Genomic DNA, 21,140 nt, shown 5'->3' with positions numbered 1-21,140 from the left:
TCAAACCCAGGTGGCCTGGTTCATGGTCCAGTGTGCTAACCACTGTGGCACTGTAATGCCACTTCTTCCCCCAGATGTGTATATCAGAAGCATAGTGATCATATTCCTGAACATTTTTATTTATATTGCTGTTATTTCTTGTATGCCACAAAATTGTGTATTTCACTCACAAATGTTTGCACTGCCACATGCTCGGCTACATGTTATGTATTTATGTTTGTTATATCGTATTCCCATGTCAAATAGATCCCACAACGGGATGTCATTTGGCTTAAAGAATACAATGCTTACACAGGACATTGCCACCTGAGCCACCAGGCTTCAATGGTCAAATTTAATCTTTTATGACATCTGGTCCCCTTCCATGAGCAGTGAAATTCAAGGGCAGGGACATTTGATGTCTATTGGTTAATTCATTGATTTTGTTATAGATCAGTGGCGAGAATGCCTTTGTATGTGCTGTTTATTGCTTATAAAGGTCACTATTTTGGATAAAAAAAATTTGACCAGCGCAGGATATAACTTAATTGATATGCAAGTGATTTGATTTTGTGAACTCCAGTTCAAATGGGCCATAAGTGAAGAATTTCTCATCATTACCATTATCTGAGAAATGTAGTTTGGTGTGAACATTTTCACCGGAAAAATTCGCTCTCCCTCACTTTGTTGTGTTCACATCACTTAGCAGACGATGAGTGTAATGCGTGGGATGTACTTAACCAAGTAAGCCATGAGGAGCATTTTTGTTGAGAAGTCGTTCACAGTGAATGTTACATGTTTGATGGCCTGATCAGGAAAGAGAGAAATACATACCTTTGCTACGTTCTCCGTTATTGCCACCAAATACCTTGCGCAGCTGCATATTCAATCTGACGTGTTACGCAGACATCTGAAATTGAAGGTGTTAGTTGTTTCCCAATGACACCCGCTGGCCTATTTGCAAGCACCCAATAATCATTGCATCTGGTTTGCGCAATGTAGTGCAAGGCGCATTCCAATGGCACCATCATTTATATATGCTGGTGTATTGGATGTTCTGAAGAGATTTGTTGAAATTGGGGGTCAAAATGGTGGAAATTTAGAAAACGTAAAATTTTACAGGAATATCCTCGGCAAGAGGAAGATTTTTTGTTTCGTTCACGTCCTCCTGCGACGTACTGTGTGGGAGATAACGGAGCATGACCGAGGGATGGATACTTGTGAATTATAGATATACAGATTGTTGACGGCCCTGGATGTGTAGAAGGGTGCTGGCTGGCTTTCAATTCTGCAAGGCTATTTTGAGAACATTTCTCCTGGATGTCATTCTATGATTGATCTCTTAAGTTATATTCTCATTGATGAAGCAATATTAATAGTATATGCTAATGTATTTATACAGTATAATGATTACAGACATTTTGCAATTATCTTTTACAGTGTTAATATTTGTATGCTCTATTATTCTGCACATTGCCACATTTTTTACCTTAAAACAAATGACAACCCACATTTGCTTTATTAGACCCTGTGATATACACTGAGAACTAAAATCACATTTGCTTCCGATAGGCCGAGTTTATTGAAAGTGATGCACAACCACCCTGCAGAGTGCTCCGTGATCGGCAGGATGTTAATCTCGACCCAACGGCCTGAGTTTGATTCTAGGCCATATCTAACGCCAGTTTCTAGCGATATCTGAACGAGCCTCAACCCCACCCCCTTCATCAATGGGCATGGTGGGGCGTTGTGAAGAATATTCAAACATATCTGCCAAAACTGACACGGGACGATTTCATCTAGCAGTGGAATGACAATCGGGCTGTGAATGTATTACTTCACATTGGCCGCTGCTTATGCTGCTGCAGCCTGACCAATGTCTGCAGCATGACATTCGATGCACTGTGCTGTAATTTCATGTGTGCTGGCTGCAGATCGTGTGTCATTTCACAGGAATGCACTCCCGTGCATGTGCAAGTGTGTTAGAGAAAGCGTTGTGTTGCACATGGGCTCAGCGCGGATCAAGGGCTCAGCGGCGGGGTGAGCCGTGGCATGGCTGCCGCGTGTGCCATGTGCATCGAGTCGTACCAGGAGGCTCACTCGCATGTCTACATGAAAACTATTTCCGAGGGCTGTCAATCGGTAGATCCTGATTATGAATTTTATACCGTGCACTATAAGCATGTGTTTTTGGGAACATTTCCGAGTATGGGTGAGGATGCATTCTGGGGCATTTCTGGCCGAGTACAATGTGGTGAGTCCAATTATGGGTGAACGTGTGTTTGGTGGCCAAGGGCGAATGTTCGTGGGATTGTGTTTGTTTTGGAGGTAGCCAGGATTGTGATTGATTAGGCCGAGTGTGTGGGGCGGCAGTTATGGTTCTCTCCTTGTGTGTGAGGCAGGTGGAGGTGGTGGGCCCCAAAGTAGGCTCGAGCCCATAATAGAGATTTTTTTGCGTGAGATCGCGTAAATAAATGTCGTTAACCCACCACCAGCCGACAAGGCAATTAGTAAGGTTTGTCATGTAAACAAAACGTGCCAATTAGTTACAATTTGAGTACGACGTTTCGCTGCTGATTACAACTAGCATCATCAGGCGATTTGCCAGAATTCTGATAAATCATCTCATGAAGCTGGTTTACTCTCCAGCACACCACGGCAGAGGTATATTTCCGTGAGCTAACCCAAAAAAACCTTTATTTATTATTACGTGTTAAGTAGGCACTTGTGTTACGGCTCTAGCAATACTGCTTGAAGATTCTGTTCTGTGTGATTACCTAATGCCATTCATAATACATATCTTTGACTGGTTGTATGTTAGTACAATAGTCACCCTATATCTGGTTAATGTTTCTGTAACTTAATTGTAGTTGACCGTGATCAGTCTAAAACTTATCTGGCCTGAATCGACTTACGCTTTAGGTAATTTGTTATTTAATATTGATATACCTTCATGCTTATACAATATTTTGGATTCCTCATTTGAGACCGTTGTTTTTGCTCTGATTTATGTTTGCTATCTTGCTGTACTTGATTTGTTTTTGCCTTTGTTGTTTTGCTGACCCAGTTCCCTCTTGAAAATGAAACTCTATCCAGGTCTTTGAAATTCTCACCTGGTTAAATAATTTACAACTTGAAAACTAAACTTGAATTGGTCTTACATTAATTTATTACCGCTTAAATATTACCCATTAACATCATTATTGGTAAAACAAAAATGTGCAGTAAATATATAGGTATTTTATGTGACACCCTTTCATTTGCACACATGAACTACAATCGGTTTAACATAGGTGGCTACAGACTAGAAGGAGCTGATAGATGCCGTGATGGTGAAGCCATTGTGCCCCCCCCCCCGTTAACTACGACATAAATTCACATTCCATTGATTGCTGTCGTAGGAGTAAAATATACCTGAGGCTTGGGCTGTCGAGTTGACGTAGTGGCAGTGCTTCATCTGACGATACAGATGCATCACCCTGAAGCTGAAAATGTAATTGGCCGCAGAAGTTAACCGGATTTCCTAACCAGCTTTGGTGTGGAAATATTCTCCTTTGGAAAATTAGTGATAAATAGCCACGGGTAATTATTTTGAGCTTTACTTTAATGAATAAGTACGTTTAAAATAACAATCTAGTCTAATATGAGCTGAATCACCAATCCAGGCTGATACAAATCTGTATAAAATCTCCACGTATATATATATCATTTAAAAAAATCGTTCTTTCGTTTTTCAGTCCGCTTGTCCTGGTGAGGTTCACAGCGGCAGCATGTTGAGTTGGGCGGTCAAGACCTCCCTTTCCCTAGTGACCAGACTCCAGCTTTTCCTGGGGAATTCTCAGGTGTTTCCATGCCAGCTGAGCGACATAGTCCCGCAAATGTGTCTTGGGCTGGCCCAAAATATATTTAACGTGAAAATCAGGTATTGTTTATGGTAAACATGACATGACTAAAAATTGGCACGTTTATGGACGGCAGATGCTAATGCAAAGCAATGGAGTGAAGAAGCTTGTTATGAGAATCAAGTTTGTAATTTTATGGAGTTTACTGGATTGGTCATGTTTACACAGTACACCAGAACAAATATATGATAACCCAACTGTTACACACAGCACGATTCACTTAACACAGCAATTTCATTGCAAGGCCCGAAAGCCAATGGCGACCTCTGGTGGCCGTGAGTGCTGCCCCTGACGTGTGGCCTCCGACAATACACGAATATGAAAACACTTCCCATCATCGTGCTGTCAAACCCCAATGGTTACAAATGTGTGGCGGCCCAAACGGTGAAAGTGGCCCTCCTCTGAAAATTAGTGAAGAATACTGATTTAAACTTGATTTGAAGCTTTCGTGACTGCAGGAATTACTCTTTGGTTCCTTCGGTAAAGTCATAGAAAGAAAATAAATTAAATAATAGAGTACGACGTTTCGATTGCAACACAAGCAACCGTCATCAGGTAGAACTAAATTTTAGAGAGAGACAAAAACAGACACGGAGACACACAGACAGACACACAAGCGGAGAGAGACAACACAGACACCGAGAGAGACACACAAGATAAACACACAGAGACCCAATGCCTCTGTGTCGAGGCCTTAAATAGAGAGGGGGAAGGGGGGGCAGAGAGAGAGAGGTGGTTCTGCTGGGGCAGCTGCTGGAGCAGAGAAATTAGCATGACAATGAATCCACCCCGAAGCGACCGAGGGAAAGAAGATCGAATGGCCCTATGATAGCCTGGTAAATTTTAGAGAGAGAAATAGTTTGAGAAAAAAAAATGTAGCAATTATTTTGTAAATGTAATATAATGCAACACAGAGAGTCGGCTAACACACAGTTAACGCATAGCCTGGTGGATTACGATCTTCAAAGATTGCTAAAATTAGAAGTTAAGTGTGAAATTTGACAAACAGAGACACACAGAGAGATGTGTGGAAATCCACCCCGAAGCGGCCGGGGGAGAGAAAGAGCGAATGGACCAGGTTAACCGACTTTCTCTGTTGCATTGCATTACATTTCCAAAAGTTTGTTTTCTCAAACGGCCTATTTCTCTCTCTAAAATTTACCAGGCGTAGCTGGTAAAGTCACGTGGAAAGAGAAAATAATACATTAAATAATACCATACGACGTTTCGATTGCAACACAAGCAATCATTGCTTGTGTTGCGATTGCTTGTGTTGCAATGGAAACGTCGTATGCTATTATTTAATTTATTATTTTGTCTTTCTACGTGACTTTACCGAAAGAACCAAAGAGTAACTAGTAGCTATGGGCCATGCCAGCAGGTATCTCACGAACGAGCACCCACGTTCACATCTGACAGGCCCCTGCAGTTACTGGCGTAGCTGATAAAGTGGGCATGGCTAGGGAAACATCGAAGTGTGCCGACAGGCATTTGCACACCCAGCATATTGACATCTCTGCCGAATCTCTCCGTGCACGTGTAAAGGTCCTGCTGCTCTCAGCAGCCGGGATTATGCACTGTAGAGTGACGGTGAGGCATAGGAGGGTGGCACTGGCTACATGCGTGCCCCATTGACACTGGCCCGGGCTCCTCGGTACAGCTGCACCTTCGTTGCCACCTTCTGTGGTTTTGCCATTCGTGGCATCAGCGAATAGGACGCAGCTGCACGTTCGTCTATTGAAGTGATGCATAGCCGAGCAAGCACACAGGAACTGGTGCTGATGTCATCACATCACTGGTGGGTGCGTGAGGTCCACCCCTGGTATGTGATTGGCTGTCGGGTAAATCTTGATTTGGATAAAGCTCAGAAACTCGCGGAGCGTTATCGTCACTGCAGGGCACCAATGTGAATCTGGTTTGCAGCATGAGCCGGTAAACGTGAATGGTACTACACCTCTATTGGTGTGGGACTTTTTTGCAGAGATGTAAATCAAGTCCCCAACACTCATGTGAAGTCTCTTTCACATTGGCACAGTTTTAACTAGACTAAAGCTTGCTGATGCCCCCCCCTTCTCTCTCCCCCTGCAGCCGACCTCTCCAGTGCTACCACAGTGGCCCACTTTACTCCTGTGACCCGGGTGCTGCTGGGGGGTCTACTTTCTGCCCCGCCTCCTTCCCCCCCCCCTTCTCTCTCCCCCCCTACTGCCGAGGCCTTTATAACCTCGTGCCACGGCAGATCTCTCGCCTACTTAAGCAGTTTTTTTCTTGCTGTGGTTGTCCTACCTGATGACGATTGCTTGTGTTGCGATCGAAACGTCGTGATCTATTATTTTTCTACCTACGTGACTTTACCGAAAGAACCAAAGAGTATTGACTGTGTATGCTGCATTTATTTCCTGAAGAAGCATTTTTTTCTTTGGCGTGCTTTTATGTCTAGCCTAAGGAATACCACGGGACCAAACGTAGAAGTGAACGACAGTTCTCAGTGGTAGCCTCTTGTCCTTGGCTGCTGTCCTTTTGACCAGAAGAGCAGTTTTGCATGATGCATGGTTGGCTACGGCTATAAATAACTGAATCTTACAAGACTGCTCGCACTGTGTGTGTGTGGGGCGAACGCCCGCTGGGTGCTGATAAAATGCAGGGAATCTCTTCTTAGATGCATTGTTGATGCAGCAGAAATCCCCGTTGAATGCAATGGCAATTCCAAGTGAGCCGCTTCTGCTGCTCCTGCTTCTGCCAAGCATCTCGAGGAATATCAACAACAACAACCGCTATTCGCCACTAAGTGGCGGTGACGTCACCACGACGCTTCTGCCAGGCCATGTGCACCTTGAGGCCACGTATAGGGTCGAACGCCCGCTGGCAGGAGATCACAGGGCAGACACAGGTGTCACGGGTCGACTGACTGAGATGACTGGCCGATGCACTACCTATGCCCCCTACTGTGCCAACTTGCTGTGCTTTAGCCACCCGGCGCTCCGCTCGTTGATGTGAGCTTCGCTCCTCCGCCTTCTGTTGTTGTTGGAGGGCGACTGCCTCCAACTGCCCAGTAGCGTCCTTCATGAGCCTCCTCCACAGAGGCCGATCTTGACAGTCTGATCTTAAAGAGGGGGACCACCAGGGCATCCTTCCAATCCTGCTGAACCCGTCCAGTAGTCCAGACTGTTGTTATGATGTCATTTAAGGAAGTCTGTGAAAAAACGCCACCGTCCCTCAGAATGTCTCTTGGGAGATCTTCTCTGCTAGGTGCCTTTCCTGGTCTCAGACTCTGGATCGCCTTCAGTACTTCCTCAACAGATGGCACCTCAGCCAGCCACTCACAACGTAAAAAATCTGGGACAGTCATCTCTGCTTGACGTCCTATTGACTAATGCCCCTCACAATTTCACACTTACTGGTGTTCTGGGTAATAACCTTAGTGATCACTCCTTCATATTTAGGGTGAGATCATCAGCCAGACCCAAAGCCCCCCCTAAATTGGTTTATAAGCATACAGGCATTTACAAATGATGTGCTTCACTTGGATATTGACAAGGTCTGTGATATCCCCAACCTGACTACGGCTTGGGAGACCTTCAGGTACACGTTTCTCAAAATTCTTGACAAACATGCTCCTCTTAGTTCTTTCGGTAAAGTCACGTGACTTTACCGAAAGAACCAATCCCTGCAGTCACGAAAGCTTTAAATCGAAATTAAACATGCTCCTTTTGGTTAGATTTAAAATTAAAGGCAAACGCCCACCATGGTTTGATCTTTTGATTATTAAGCTAATGAAAACTAGGGACAACACTTGGGCATGTGCTCAGAAAAGTAATTTGGTCAATGACTGGCTAGAATATAGGATTTTAAGGAATAAATGCGTAAACAAATACGGCATGCAAAAAATGCTTACTTTTCCTCCACTCTCCTGGAATCACATGGCAATGCCAGGATCTTCTGGAAAACAATCAAATATATCGAAAAGGCATTTCACACAGATTATCTGCCCATTGCCTTTAACCGAAATGGGGACTATTTTTCAGAGCCTCAAAAAATTGTCGACAATTTGAACCTTAATTTTTCTGAAGCTGGTGACCTTTTTGATAATGTATTGGGAGTCACCCCTGCTCATGCAATTTCCTACACCCCTGTCCAAACATTAAACTAATTTATTTTCCAGCCTATCCACGAAAGTAATGTTCTGAAACAACTGTCCTACCTCAAAAGGTCCTCCTTTACCGGAGCGGATAGTATTCCCGTCTTTGCTCTGCTAACTGTTGGTCTCCTAATATACAAATCTATAGCCAATATTTTCAACCTGTCCATCAAAGAAGCATCAGTACCTCTAGAATGGAAACAGTCCTATGTTTGTCCACTTCACAAAGGGGGCTCTCCAAATAACTACCGACCTATCTCAATTTTGTCCCCGTTGATGAAATTTTTTGAACAATTGTAATGCGAGCAAGGATTGAGGGGGGGGGGGGAGTCTGGGTCACGTGGGGGAGAGGATTTAGGGAGAGAACCGGAAGGGGAAAGGGGAGTTGAGACGGAGTGAAATACGAGGAGGCCACGCTGGGCAAGACGGAGAGTGTGGCGCGGTTGCCACGCGGTGGGAGACGTCGACACCGACGGCCATCGGTGTCAGACGAAGAGAGCTAACGGGGCAGTGAGAGGCTAGCTGTGGAAGGGGCAGCAGTGACGCTAGATAGCGGGGCAGCGGTGTGGCTGCAAAGATTGCCTGACGGGGCAACAGTGAGACTGCATATTGGAACAGCAGGGAGCCTGCACAACGGAGTAGCCGAGGGCTGTGGAGAGGTCGTCGAGCGGGACGCGGGCCTGAGCGAGTCGCCGTGGTACGGAGATTCTACGAACCCAATAAAGGACAACGGAGATCGGCATCTGAGAAAGAGTCCTTTATTACACAATTATTGAATTACCACATTAGCAGGTTCCTGTCCGACAACAATCTATTACATCAAAACCAATCTGGGTTCCGAAAAAAATACAGCACCACATCTGCTGCATTAGACTCTCTGAATCACATTTACAGTAGCCTTGATAGTAAGCAGTACTGTGTCAGTCTTTTTCTTGACTTGTCTAAAGCCTTTTATATAGTCGACCACAACACCCTGCTTAGTAAACTAAGTTGCCTCCGTTTCTCCAAACACACAGTAGAATGGTTCAAAAATTACCTCTCTTCTCGCACCCAAACTGTATTCATAGATGGTTGGAGGTCAAACAGTGTTAAGATAACAAAAGGGGTTCGACAGGGTTCCATCCTCGGCCCCCTCTTGTTCCCTCTTTATGTCATTGACTTGGGCACTGACCTGGATCATTCCAGGGTAAATCTGTTTGTAGATGACATGATACTGATTACTGCTGGCCGCTCTCCAGATGACGTGATTGCTAAGCTCCAGGGTGATTTCAACAAACTACAACGGCAGCTAGTTGCTCTTAAACTAGTCCTGAATACCTCCAAAACCAAGGTGCTATGCTTCTCACAAGGACTAAAGCAGGACGTTATTTTTCCCCAATTATATTCCTTAAATAATCATCAAATAGAGCAAGTCAAGATCTATAAGTATCTTGGGGTCATCTTTGATTAAAAACATGGATTTTCAAGATCACATTGGTTATATTGGTAAAAAGACAACATGTTTAATTGGTTTTCTGTATCGACACAAGCACTGCTTCCCCCCTATGTTCCACTTGGAATTATTAAAAGCTACCATACTGCCTCTACTTGATTACTGTGACATCGTATATAAATCAGCCCCCAGTACTATACTGAAGAAGCATGACTCAATGTATCACTCGGCCTTAAGATTTGCATTGAACTGCCCATATAGGACCCACCACTGCGTTCTCTACATTGGGTCAAGCTTAACTTTTCTTAATGATCGACGGCTTGTGCATCAGATCTTATTTATTCACGATGTACTTACAAAAAAATCAGCAGACTACCTGCTGGATATCCTCATTGTTTCGAAGAACAAATGTGACCTAAGGTCTTCGCTCATTTACCAGCTTCACATTCCTTATTGCCGTACAAATACTGGAGGAAGGGCCTTTTCCATTGTATGATCTTGAGTTTTTATTATAGTTTGCTGATCTTTAAAGGTGTATTGAACATTTTTGATACTGCTACTGATACTCCTGCTGTTATGGAGTGACTCATGCAGCAAGCTATGGCTGCAAAGTTTGGTCGTACATGTTATGTATATCGTTTATTGGTAAATTTGTATCACAGTTCCTATGATCGCTGTTACATTGTTTTTATAGCTTTATTCAGGTGATTTTGAAAAGTTTTTGTTAGCCATGTTTGTTTGTTGTAGTACAGAGTTAGCCTGATAACTTTAATCTAAATTGTTTTATGGTTGTTATTGTTTGACTTGCATCCCATGGGGATTTTTGCACCCAGCGTTGAAATACGGTGTTTTTTTCTGGAAGACTTTGCTGTTTTTTCCTGGATTTTTAAATCCTTTATATTAAGTTCACTTGCTTGCTTGCTTGCGCGCTTACGACCGTGCAAATCTTTCGGTCGTGTTTTAACCCACTTCCCGTGATCCAATCGAGCTGACATTTTGCACACAGACTCGTTGTGCGTGACAATTTATTTTAGTGAAATTTTTTGTTTCAAAATTTTACACTTTTTAGGAAAAAATAAATTATATTTAATTACCAAATTGCTTAATGGTGGCAGGCAATCATCTGACCCATAGGTGGCAGCCATCTCAAGCCAGAGGACGAGAGGACTCTAGCCGCCACGCATATAAAGGATTTATAGTGAAAAACTTTGTTTTTACGGGTTAATTTTTTCTGTTGTGTGTAGTCACTTTAATATGTTTCTTGTTCATGTTTTTGTTTGTTGCGGTTGCGCCTGAGTCAAGAGCCGCATGGCTCACAGGGTTATACCTAATAAATGAAACTGAAACTGAAAACTGAAACCTTCATCATCTGGCCACATGGCCAGCCAGCACTGAACCAATTTCTCAGTCTCATCAATTCCATACACCCATCCATCAAATTCACCATGGAAGTGGAAAATGATGGCAAGCTACCATTCCTGGATGTTTTGATCGAGAAGAGGCCTGATGGATCGTTGGGACATTCTGTCTCCAGGAAAGCCACCCACACAGATTCCTATTTAAAGCCTGATTCCCACCACCATCCGGCTCAGAAGAATTCCCTCATCAAAACACTACACCATAGGGCCCATTGCATTTCCGACCAGTGCCACCTAGCCAGCGAACTGGAGCACATACTCCAAGCCCTCAAGATGAATGGATACTCAGACCGCACAATCCGCAAAGCTGTATCCCCAACCATGGGGAGACAACCATCTGAGTACCCAATCAAAACCATCACCTTGCCATACATAGCAGGTGTTACCAAAAAGATTTCCAAAATCTTAAACAAACACAAGATCCAGGTCCGATTCAATACAGTACACAAAATCTGTGATTTGATCCCATCTGTGAAGGTTGTCATTCCTGACATGCAATACCCTGGTGTCTACAAACTAAGTTGTGTCTGTGGCAGCAGTTACATTGGGGAAACGAAACGATATATTTCCGACCGTGTTCGCGAACACAAGGCAGATTTGAAACACGGCAGAACCAATACCTCTGCCGTGGCCGATCATTGTTATAAAGCAGTCGGCTCGCACGATATTGTTTTTTCCGAGACCAAGGTACTCTGCAAACCTTCGGGCTACCATCAAAGATTTGTCCATGAAGCCATCCAGATATATAAACACAGAGACAATTTCAACCGAGAAGATGGGTATAAGCTGAGCAATCATTGGAAGGACGTTATTAACCAAGCAAAGTCGTAACTTGCTGTGGTGCTTTCATCCTTCCTGCCCTTTGGCTGTTATCTCCGACTCTCTGAGTTGCATTGCCCTGTTGGGTGCCTCTGCATAAACGGGCTGGGGTCTCACTAACATGGCCACCTCTGCTCCCTTAGCCTTGATGTATCGATGGTTCTGTGTGTGTGATGGGCTGTGTGTCTTACTGGCGCGACCACTGTTGCGGTGATTCTCTTACGCTTGCCTCTCACAGCTCAGTTGGCAGCACCGCAGCTTGTGTTACACATAGACATGACATTAACTTGCCAATCTCCCTAATCTCTCTGTATAATCTTCCTCATTAACATAGTGCTAATCTCCCATTAACACTGCTGCTGTGCGCATATGCGGCGACGGTGCTCTTATGCGGCGACGGAAGCTCATTTACTTTGACATGCTAATTTCTCTCCCTAATCTTTCTCCCATTAACACAACTGATGTGCTTGCGTGCGGGGATGGGACTCCTTTCCAGCTTGGACCCCGCCTGCTTTCCTTGGCCAACATATGTGTTCTTCTTGGTTCAGCAGTTCTACTGCTGGATAATTTTTTCTGCCTTAGGACGATCGCTTGTGCTGCGAAACGTCGTGATATATTATTTTTTATTTAAATTTTCTACCTACGTGACTTTACTGAAAGGACCAAAGAGTATGTTAAATCATGTTTAAGATTGAATTATAATATTTTTTTAAACGACTGCCCGGAAGGGGGCAGCCAAAGAGTCGCAAAGAGGAAGCCAAAGAGCCATCGCATGCGGCTTCAGGGCTGCTGGTTGCCCACGGACAACTAGACAGTTGTCCGTTACACGCGTGCTGTGTGCCCTGCAGCTCCCGCAAGCGATGGGCAGTGCAATATATTCTCCTTGGTGGCCATGAGCTCACGAAGGAAATTCCACATTCCTGTGGTGGAAGTCATACTGTTTGAATTCTAACACGCATGCCACTCTTCAACCCTGCAGGGATAATGACTGGTGTTGTGACTAATAACCTTCAGATAGGGAAACACATTCCATCACAGTGCCAGTTGGCTCGTGTGGATCTGTTAATGTAGCCCTTTACACAATTCACTTTCAATCACAGTCAGAGCACTGTTCTCCATTCAACAGTAAAGCTGCAACAACTACCATTGCAGTCAAGGTCAAAAGCTCATAGCAGGCAGTGCCATTGCGCCCTTCTGCTGGATCCCGCAGTTGTTGCAAAGATGGTGCAATTGTACCTGAGGACCTGCAGTGGCTGACCAGGTGCAGACTAAAGTCAAACGACTTCTCAGTGACGAGACATTGTCTGCTTCCCAGCCCTGTCTCCAAGCGATCCGGTCACCATCCTTACACTAGTCCTGCTCCCATCACATGGCTCTTCAATGCAAACTAAGCTCATTCCTAAGAGGTATTTGCCTGAACACGACCAAATATTACAAGGAATCTGTTTTCGGACTCCCTCTTCCAGACAGCAGTGACGACAGCAGATGTGTCCTCTATCCGCGCTTGGTTGGCCTGTATCCATATCGATGCCTGGTAGTTGGCACGTGCAGGGTGAAGTTGCAGGGCATCTTTTGCTGGAAGTAACATCTCTGGACCTCTCTTGGCATTGCTAAAGAGCTACACGCTCCTTAGATGGTGCTTCAGAAATTCACATCAGAGGACGCACAAACTCCTCTTCGTCGAGAGCTCCATCATGACCAGTTCCCCAAGAAGGGTTGTGTCTGGAGTATTTTTAAGCATGATCTCTTCCCACAGCCACCGATGTGTGAAGTTGTCTCAGCCTATTGGTGCACGGGAGTTATTAACTATTATTTTAATTTTACCATTCAAAGAAATGAATATAAAAATATAGTGAACCTACCTGGCCACAAATGATAGTTCCACGAAGTGGCTTATCATGTGTAAAATTATAGCAGGCAAATATCCTAAATGCATGTTGATTCTACATGTAGAGGGAAAAACCAGAAGACTCGGAGAAAAATCCACATGACGACAAGGAGAGAGATGCAAACTCCAAATATAAAGGCTTCAGAGTCGGGATCAAACCCACGACCTCCTGTATACCAGGTGAGTTAGTTAACATCTCGCCACCGTGCTGAACAGGTTCTCGGCCAAGCGAGCCTTCTGGATATGGCACGTTCTGGGTAGCAGCTTCGTTTACTGGGCGGTCCAGAGGTGATAGCATTTTGTCTGCTATGGTGATATAGCACATAGTATGTACATCTAAGTAGTCATACAGTTACAGCATTAAGGGTACTGAATCTAAAAGGTATTGTGAAATAGATGTGAATCTGTGAATTTCAGAAAATACCCATTCTGATCCCACTTGTCATTTGCGACCTTGAAAACAACCTTTGGGGTCTAAATCAATTATGGCATTCACCCATATCTTTGTCCTCGTCCTGCGAGTACTGTAATTGATCGAGCGTGGATAATTGCTGTTAACAAACAATGCCGTCACAAGTCTGAAATAACACGCTGGGCTGCTCTGAAGGAGACGGACGGGAGTAGAGTGAGTGACAATCGCCGTCCCAGTGTCGCGACCTGCACCCCTCGGGTGACACGCCGCTCCCCTCTGGTGACACGCCGCTCCCCTCGGGTGACACGCCGCCCCCCTCGGGTGACACGCCGTTCCCCTCGGGCGACACGCCGCTCCCCTCGGGCGACCTGCCGCTCCCCTCGGGCGACCTGCCGCTCCCCTCGGGTGACACGCCGCCCCCCTCGGGCGACACGCCGCTCCCCTCGGGCGACACGCCGCCCCCCTCGGGCGACACGCCGCTCCCCTCGGGCGACCTGCCGCTCCCCTCGGGTGACACGCCGCTCCCCTCGGGTGAGACGCCGCTCCCCTCGGGTGACACGCCGCCCCCCTCGGGTTACACGCCGCTCCCCTCGGGTGACACGCCGCTCCCCTTGGGTGACACGCCGCTCCCCTCTGGTGACTCGCTGCTCCCCTCGGGTGACACGCCGCTCCCCTCGGGTGATACGCCGCACCCCTCGGGTGACTCGCCGCTCCCCTCGGGTGACACGCCGCTCCCCTCGGGTGACTCGCCGCTCCCCTCGGGTGACTCGCCGCTCCCCTCGGGTGACACGCCGCCCCCCTCGGGTTACACGCCGCTCCCCTCGGGTGACACGCCGCTCCCCTCGGGTGACACGCCGCTCCCCTCGGGTGACTCGCCGCTCCCCTCGGGTGACTCGCCGCTCCCCTCGGGTTACACGCCGCTCCCCTCGGGTGACACGCCGCTCCCCTCGGGTGATACGCCGCTCCCCTCGGGTGACACGCCACTCCCCTCGGGTGACTCGCCGATCCCCTCGGGTGACTCGCCGCTCACCTCGGGTGACTCGCCACTCCACACGGTTGACACGTCGCACTTTACTGACCACAAAGTCCCAAACACTCCTCTCTCCCTCCCACAAAGATTTATGTGAGAGTCAAGATCATGAATGATCTCCCCTGCCTGTGTTATTATATATATATTTTTATTTGTCTTGCGACTTTTATTCCAACTATGCTGTCTTGTCGTGGGATGAAGTCCAGTTTGGAACTGCAGAGCGCTGCAGTCGAGTAGTGCAACAGCCCATGTTAGACAACAGAGATAGCACAGAACTGCTTGTCAGATCCCTTTAAGTCGACCTCTTATCCGCAGTGTGACAAACTTATATTTGTAATTCCTAGAGTTGGAACGTATGAAGTGTAAAACCAATGTTTTTCTTGTACGGTCATTGGTGACCAGAATGAGACCATCAACTCACTGCACTTGAGAACCCCTTTAAACATGGGCAGCTGTCACATTCAAACCAAGGACTTCACTGGTGCCAGCTCAGCGCTCTGAGCCATCAGATGCCACTGTTTGTAACGATATCTGTGGACACAACACTGTGGAAAACAAGATAATACACTTAAATTGAGTTATATTTTCTCTCTTTCTGAAAAAGACTTCCCTGCTAAATAAACAACACCATGCGTTTATATCCAGCACATTGTCCACGAGCTATTTGATCTGTGTGTGTGTGTGTGCCAGTAGCCCGGCCTCTTCTGTGCAGACACACTTGGCTCGTTGGTCGCGGGGGTCCTGGTTTGGGTTCACAGTCCAATCCAGCTGAGGCACGGGGGTGGACGCACGGCCCGTAACAGGCGGCCCACTGTTGGATTTGTTCTTGCCAAGAAAAACAACTCGTGGCCGTGACATTTCGCTGCCGCTTTGGGCTGTGCCACCTTCGTGAGCCACAAAACGCACAGTCCGCGGGAGAGGCTGTCGCGTAAAAAGGGCAGCCACGCGCGATAATCGCTAAATGATAACGGCGTCAGGAATTAGGCTGTGAACACAAAAGACAACTAAAAACACCGTACGTAAAGGACGCAGTTGATTGTGCGTACTGTACTGTCAAATTATTAAGAGCCGGACCCTAACCATTTGTTGTGCAGCTGTGTAATGTGCACATTTCACCGCTCTTGTGAATCGTCACCACAGCAGAGCGCACTGTTTTCTGCTGTAAAAGGGCACATTATTTCCCCCACTAGACCACTTGCTGACATTATGCGTTATTGGCTCTGGAAGCACGAAATCACTTGTGGACTGTGCCTTGGCTGTTTGATATGCATTGCCTTTCGTATTAAATCTCGTGCATTGTAATGTAATCATGTCAGAGACTGCTTGGGCAGCATGCCGTTTCCATTTACATTTATTTACTTATTTCATGGCCTGCTGTTAATTTGCTAAATCCACCGTAATTTGTTGCTCAATCTCTGGGTTCAGCTCACTTAAAAAAGGGGCATCGCGTGACAATGAGAGGGTGGAAATCTGGCCGATCCGTAGGGTTGGCGGGCGGGCGGGTGGGTCGGCGGTGGTGCTCGAATGGCGTGGCGCCGTGATCCGGCACCGCGAGCCATGCGCGTTGCCCCCTCCGTACTGATTCGCTGGCCCGCGATTGCATAATGTGTTCCCTCCCCGCCCCCTCCGTGCCTCGCTAGCTTACCCACTCATGACATGACATCTCTGCAGCTGAGAGGGGGAAAAAAGGAGAGAGGAGGGAGCGCGAGAGAGGGAGTGCGCAACAGATAGCGAGGTGCACGGGTGGATGTGAGGAATATTAGAGGGATATTTGTGCTTTGCATGTGAATTACAGTGCAGCAGCAACAGCAGCACTCGGGTTTTATTCAAACACCATCGGCTTAAGCCTCTACCTGCTGGAATTGTTCTCGGCACACCCGCTTATTCTGCACCGCTGCCATCTGCGACGTCCTTATCACGTGAGTGTGCAATGCTGGCTCTTCGATCACATCACAAGATGTATATATTGCATGCAAATCATTCAAATCTTTGATCGGCGCGCATATTCCTTTGGAAAGGGTCTCTTAAGATTAACACATTTGACAATGTTGGATAAAAAAACACATCTAACATTGCATTTTTGAATGAGCGTTTTTATTCATTTTGTTGCGAAATGCCGCGATTGTCTTGCCAATATTATCTTCTGCAGCTTCAATTCATTCAGTGAGTCGTCAAAATAACACTGCAGAGGCTATGACAGAAATGTACGGAGCAGCGTGTTGAAATGCTACACACGGAACATGACATGCGAGCATGCGCGTGTGCGGTGTGTACATTGATCTGGTTGGAGGCCTGCACTTCCAAACCCACACCATCTCGCCAGGAGGGTTCCTCCCCGAGCACGTGACCTTGTTGACCTTGACTGCTGGAGGTCAGGGGACTGATATCTACACTCGGGGGCCTTCAGATCTAGCAGCAATTGGCATAGTGCCACTCATGAAGTTGCACACACTATCAATGATTAATGAGGGTTAAAAAAAAATTCCCGAATCACCGTTATATTTACAACATTCTGGCAGAAAAGCCTTCTGCAAGAAAAAAAGACACGTCCGGGCAGTTATGAAGATGCTGACAGGAAAAGCATTGACAGAATTATCTTTTTTTTTATCAAGGAAAATTTGACCGAGTCTCAATGCTCATTTTCACCAGAGTCCTGTATTATACACACGGGCATTTTGGAGGGTATGTTTGCACGTGGGGATAAAGCAGAATGCCTGGCGAAACCTTAAGTATGCATGTGGTTAAATTTCGATTTAAAGCTTTCGTGACTGCAGGGATTCATCTTCTTGGTTTTTTCGGTAAAGTCACGTAGAAGGGAAGTAATAAAATAATAAAAATAAAACATAATAAAATCATTCTCACGACGTTTCGGCTACAACGCAAGCAGCCGTCTTCAGGTGAAGAATGAGACACTTCCAAGCTAGGAGCTTATATATATATTATTATGTTTTATTTTTATTATTTTATTACTTCCCTTCTACGTGACTTTACCGAAAAAACCAAGAATATGCATGTGGTTGCATGGGAAATTCTCTGCATAAGTCAATGTTATTTTTGCTTAAACACCGGGCTCCTTTCCGGCACGAATCTGCCACCCAAACAAAGGGCCATCATCACATTAACACCCATAAACATAAATATAGACAATTATGTTAAGTGAAAGAGAAAAAAATGTCCTATTTATAGTTGTTTCAAATATAATAATGAAAACAACGGATTGTTGACGTGCTCCGGGCATAAGAGAGCAGTGACCTCATAACCATTGACACATCGATGCGTACATATTCACTTCCTTGTGCATTATTCCAAATGTTGTGACCTATTGTCTATGGAAACATGCATATCTGATTATTTCTTGATGTCGATATATCTTAGGCTGACCTAGGCAGGCTCATGTAATCAATTTAAATCGTACATATTTCTATAATAATGTAAAGACCTTTGTGCTGAAAAGCAGGAGGCTCTTAAAGTTCGGTGTTCAGCAAGAGGCTGCGCTTAAAACAGCGATGGATCGGGAATCCGTGCCGTTTAATTCCAGCATTGTTTGCTAGCCAGTGCCATGTTGCGGCGTTCGAGAGCATTGACCGTCGTGGTTAACGCACGGCATGTTTACAATAACAGGCCGGGGGGTGGAGGATACGAGTTCAAATTCCTCTCGCTTGTTGACTCAGATTTTCATCCTCTTGGGGCTGATAACCTGAGCAATACTTGGGTGGGAGGTCATCATATGGATTGGCTGACCCTCGCTATAAGTAATGTGGAATTTCAACTGGCTCAAGGCCACAAATGGCAATGATAAATTCGTTTGAGCGGGGAAAGGCTTTGACTTTGAAATCACTGCACTTCATGGGTATTCCTACCAAACAACTCCCTCATGTACTATGTATATATATAAGTGTACACACGACTGCATTGTGTATACATGTTTAAAGCCGGGTGGTGTTTTAGCAAAGCATTATTTCACAGTCACAAGCTTGTGAGTTCAACTCCTGGTCAGAGGTGAATGAATGAGTGTTATGTTACGGAGCATGGGCACTGGTTGTCCTATGCTTGTCTTTGTACATCGGTGTGCTTTTCGTACCAACTTATGGAATTGAGACATACCGTGGCAGCTGCACGTCTTCCCGTGTGATTAATTTCCCAATAGTGAGGGGGCAGGGTGCCTCGGTGGATGAAAGGAGGGGCATCTCATACAAAATGTATTGGATTCTGAGCCAGCAGTACCCACGTCTGTGGATTGAATCTGGAAAGCCACCCCTCGATTAACGCAGCCTCCTCGCAAGTGTAGAGACTTTATGGTTTCAGTCTGGTCACCAATAACCACATAGGGAATATAAAATAAAATATCCCTGCGTTTTAGCGTTTTAATTAGAAACAATGTGAAAGTGTCTCCTTGCTGAAATGAGCATTGGGCGGTTAGAGGACTGACATCAGATTTTCACGGTGGAGATCGGTCTCGCCATAGTGTGAGCATTGTTGACTTGTCATGAAGCAGTACCGATTTAATGATCTCCAGAGGTGGTGATAAGCTGAGTCCACCCCTGATCCGGAGGTGGACTTACAACCGTGTAACAGCGAGTCTCGAACTAGCCGCACACCACACATCTGCATGTAACCAGTTGTGCAATGTGATGCATTAAACAAGAAGAGTAGCTTTCCTAATAAAAGGAACAACTATGTATGGACCATTGTCAATCCACTGCTGGATGAAGGCCTCCCCATGCCGTTTCGGTCATGAATTGTGATGATCCATAATTCACCGCTGGTGAGCAGGTCCGGTTTAGATATCGCGTTCCACTGATGTAAGCCATGGCAATGAATCAAACTCATGTATCCGAGCTCATATCACGGTGGGCTAATCACTGCAGCGCCACTCCGCTCCCCAGGGTGGCTCTGAAGCACCACCTGACCAGGTGCAATAGAGCTGTCTCATTTGTAAAATGTTACAAAAATGCCCCAAAACACCTTAACTTTTAATTACACAAAACGAGCTTCAATGGAGCATGGACTTAAACGTGATATAAATAAACACATGTTTAACTATATTCTTGGGTCTTTCAGTGAAGTCACGTAGATAGGTTCAAAGAAAATAAAGAACGCTTGTGTTGCGATCGAAACGTCGTAGTTTTTTGTTATTTTTTGTTGTTTTCTTTTAACCTATCTACGTGACTTTACCGAAAGACCCAAGAATATGAATTCCTGCAGTAACGAAAGCTTTAAGTCAACATGTTTAACTGTGAGTGTATTATTATCTGTGAGCTGTGTTGTCAGCAAAACACCTCATCAGATCTGTCCAGCCTTTTATATTTTGAGATTCCACAGTCCAGATTTGAAATTTGGGTTTTAGGTAAAATTTTAAATAAACAAGTGTTATTTTGTTGCAGATATATTTGTAAACCGACATTTACTGTGTGTTTTTCTTTATAACTCAATATGGCGAATACACATTCATGCCATATTAGATGGCAACTGGCTTAGTCTTTCGCACCAGCAGGAGGCTGATAATTCCAATCCCATCCTCGTACGAATGATCTCTGTCTGGCTCAAAGCCATTGTTCTATGTTGTATTATGTATGTATGTATGTTGAACTTCCTTCGCACCGTACGTAGCCAACCGTGCTAATCAGAGGTGCAGAGGCTCTCTACAGAACATGTCTACAGGGGCTCTCTACAGGGGCTCTCTAGAGAGACGCTCGAGAGAGACGCTCGAGAGAGGCTCTCTAGAGCTCCCTCTAGTGGACGTCATTCTGCTAGCAGCGATATGAGCGAGCAAATACAAGGCTGCACCTTTACCTTGTACAGTAAAAGCTCAAATAACAAGTCTTGTACTTTACACAAATATTGGACAAATATTGAACTGTGCCATGAGCCACACAATCGCATGTCTTCCTTGCAAGATGCTCCAGGTGTTGCGGTACCTAGCAGTGAGGACGTAATGGCGATATCAGTGACATGAATCACGATGTCTTAACTTGACCTATGCAAGTGAGAGAATAAACCTGCAGTGAGCTTTTATCTGCTTCAATGGAACATTTTAAAACAAATGATTAAAATAAAAATCGCAAATAATCTGGCTAGAGGATTTAAATGCTGTGTTATGTGCTGTGAGATTGCATTAGCTGGCT

General features: G+C 45.5%; 1 protein-coding gene across 2 annotated transcripts in view; it reads left to right on the top strand.

Moving 5' to 3' along the window:
* The window catches only part of LOC144722910 (mitochondrial glutamate carrier 1-like), a 117,987-nt gene that overhangs the window by 17,746 nt on the left and 79,101 nt on the right, over nucleotides 1-21,140 (top strand). The window contains exon 1 of one of the 2 annotated variants that reach the window (XM_078601327.1): nucleotides 16,703-16,934. The exons of the other annotated variant lie outside the window; for it this stretch is intronic. The gene's annotated coding sequence lies outside the window, so the exon portion shown is untranslated. Of the gene's footprint in view, nucleotides 1-16,702; nucleotides 16,935-21,140 lie in introns of those variants that run through there. 2 annotated transcript variants of the gene reach the window in all.

The sequence above is a fragment of the Lampetra planeri genome, chromosome 16 (assembly GCF_965212315.1).
Source record: "Lampetra planeri chromosome 16, kcLamPlan1.2.h2, whole genome shotgun sequence".
NCBI classification, from domain to species: Eukaryota; Metazoa; Chordata; class Hyperoartia; order Petromyzontiformes; family Petromyzontidae; genus Lampetra; species Lampetra planeri.
This window is presented reverse-complemented; position numbering and strand designations above follow the sequence as displayed.